Source organism: Chenopodium album, chromosome 18 (genome assembly GCF_948465745.1).
Source record: "Chenopodium album chromosome 18, dcCheAlbu1.1, whole genome shotgun sequence".
NCBI classification, from domain to species: Eukaryota; Viridiplantae; Streptophyta; class Magnoliopsida; order Caryophyllales; family Amaranthaceae; genus Chenopodium; species Chenopodium album.
Genome location: NC_137851.1, coordinates 13,961,058 through 13,964,162, shown reverse-complemented (window position 1 = coordinate 13,964,162; position 3,105 = coordinate 13,961,058). Strand labels below are relative to the sequence as shown.

The 3,105-nt window shown below is 41.3% G+C and overlaps 1 pseudogene; it reads left to right on the top strand.

The window, feature by feature from the left end:
- The first annotated feature begins 1,869 nt into the window (after nucleotides 1-1,869).
- On the top strand, nucleotides 1,870-1,968 carry LOC145593323 (small nucleolar RNA R71; annotated as a pseudogene).
- The last annotated feature ends 1,137 nt before the right edge of the window (nucleotides 1,969-3,105 follow it).

The window sequence follows — 3,105 nt, the reverse complement described above, 5'->3', positions numbered from 1 at the left end:
ATCATGGCTCCCGAGGTAGCAAGAAAGGGTCTACCCAAAATGATCGGAATGGTGGCATCCTCATCCATTTCAAGAACAACAAAATCCACGGGAAACACAAACTTCCCCACCCTCAAAGGGACATCTTCTACCTTACCTTTTGGAAATTTGATAGACCTATCCGCTAATTGCAAGGTAATGTTAGAAGGTAAGAGTTCCCCTAGCTCAAGTCTTTGATAAACCGAATATGGCATTAGGCTCACACTAGCTCCCAAGTCACATAAGGCATTATCAATTTGCATCTTGTTAATTGCACAAGGGATGGAGAAGTTTCCGGGGTCCTTCAACTTGGGTGGCATTTTGTTCATGATGATAGCACTACAATTTTCGGTCAAATTGATGGTTTCCACAACCTCACAAGTTCTTCTCCCACTCAAAATATCCTTGAGGAATTTGGCATAGTTTGGCATTTGGTTGATCACATCGGTAAAAGGTAGAGAAAGGTGGAGTTGTTTTAGCATCTCAATGAATCTCCCAAATTGTTCATCCAATTTGTGTCTCATGAATTTTTGTGGGTAGGGGAGTTTGGGTCTCACAATCTCTTTCTCTACTTTCACCTCTCTAGGTGTCTCAACAACTACCTCATCCAATGATGCCCTTTTTTCCTCATCCTCAACCAAAACCTCCCTAGGAATCTCCTTATCTACATCCTTCCTAGGCAATACCTCCTCAAGTACCTTTCCACTCCTAGTAACAATAGCATTCACGGGTTTCTTGGGGTCAAGACCTTGGGAAGGTAAAGAAGAAGGGCTTGCATGATCTTTCAAGGCATTAGCAAGTTGAGAGATTTGGTTTTCAAGCATTTTATTGTGGGTCATCATTTCATTGAATTTTTTATCGCTCACGGCCATGTATGTGTTCAACAACTTGGTTTGATTCTCAATTATCTCCTCCAAATTAGTCCTAGGTGAAGAAGGTTGAGAATAGGAACTTTCACCTTGAGTTTTTGGAACAAACCCGGGTGGGGGACCTCTTTGAGAATTATTTTGAAAATTACCCCGTCCTTGATTGTTCCAATTACTCCTATTTTGACTTTGGACATAGCTTTGATTATGGTTTCCTCCACCTTGATTATGGTTACCACTACCTTGGTTATGATTTCCATAACCTTGGTTTTGGTTACCATAATTTTGGTTTTGGTTACCATAATATTGGCCTTGATTTTGGCCACTATAACCTTGATTATTATAGCTACCACGAGAACCTTGGTTCCCTTGGTTTCTATAACCACCACCTTGGTTATAGTTGTCAAAATTGCCTTGGCCTTGGAAGTTCCTAATCCATTGACCCCTTTGATTATCAAACCGTTGACCATTATTATTCGACACATAATTCACATGTTCACTCTTATGGTTATCAAACTCATCAACACATTCATTAGGACAAGCACTAGAGTCATGATCATACGATCCACATGCATCACAAAACAAGCAACCCAAAGGCATATTATGTGAAGAGGGAGGGGGTTGAGAGTTAGAAGGAGTACCTCTCCCCTTAAATTGGGAGGGAAGATTCGAAGCTTGAGAAGGGGAAGAAGTGCTCTCCAACTTAGCTTTGATTGCGGTGACCTCCTTTCCTAAGTTTGTCATTTGGGAGGAAAGGTTGTTGATTGCATTTAGATGGTCCACCGAGTACAATGAAGATTGCTTGCTTGAAGAGTCCCTCTCCCCATCTTGCCAATCCCTATAATATGTCACCACGTCCTCAATGATGTCCACCACTTCTTCTTCGGTTTTGTTCATGATAGGGCCCCCGGCCCCTCCATCAAGGCATGACTTACCTTGGGGACTTAAACCGCCATAGAAGATTTGGATCACTTGGTATGTGGGGATTCCGTGGTGAGGGCACTCCCTTTAATACTCTTTGAATCTCTCCCATGCTTAGTAAAGGCTTTCACTCGGCCTTTGCTTGAACCCTTGAATCAAGGATCTTGCCTCCGCCGTCTTCTTTTGGGGGTAGAAGCGGGACAAGAAAGCCTTTGTGACATCGTCCCAAGTTCTCAAGGAGTTGGGCTTCACCTCTTTGTCTAGCCACTCCAAAGATCTTCCTATTAGAGAGAAAGGGAACAACTTGAGGCGGATAAATTCTTGAGAAACCCCATTGACTTTGATGGTGTTGCAATATTTTTCAAACTCTTTTAGATGGTTCAATGGGCTCTCATTCTTAGCCCCACTATATTGCCTTCTCTCAATCAAGGTGATCAATGTCGGCCGGATTTCAAAGTCATTTGCCGGAGTAGTAGGTGGAGCTATTCCGCTCTCAAACCTATATGCCCCGGGCACTCCAAGCTCCTTCAAGGCTATTCTAGGATTTTCACCCATTCCTTGCTCTTCTTGAATTTCTTCTTCACTTGAAGAGCTATAACCCAAGGATCTATTATCCACTCTTCTTCTTGAAAGAGTCCTCTCAATTTCCGGATCAAGGGGAACAAGGGAACGATCACGGGTTCTATGCATGCAAAACTCAAACAAAAATATTAGTAGCACGGCTACAAGTGTAGCCTAAAGAAACAAAATCTTTTTGTATTTTTTTTTATAAAATGAAGTAGACTCAACAACAAAAGCTAAGCACCAATAGCATTTCCCGGCAACGGCACCATTTTGACAAGAGGAAAATGCATGTCGTTTTCTACCCTTTCCCCAAGCCAAACTAAATTTGTAAACACCTAACCAACCTTATATGAATATAGGGTAAGTTAAGGGTCGGTCCCAAGGGAATGCAATGATGAAAACTAAAGTCTAAGTCAAGCTACCTCGGAGTCGAAAATGAGATATTGGTTGGTACTAAAATGAACTAGATCAAATTCAACAAATAATCAAAGGTCTAAACACTAGGGATATGGGTTCCACATGCAAAATCAATGATAATGCTAGATTAAAGCTCAATCAATTAATTCAAGTATTGCAATGGACAAACAATAGTAGCAATCAAGAGAGTTCAAATACTATCTCCTATAGGCCAATCTAGTGGTCACTATGAAAGGCAAACCAAGAAGAATCATAAGCAAACTCAATCAATTAGAGCAACCTTTAAATCAATTGGTCATGTCATTAAGAGTTGCAATGC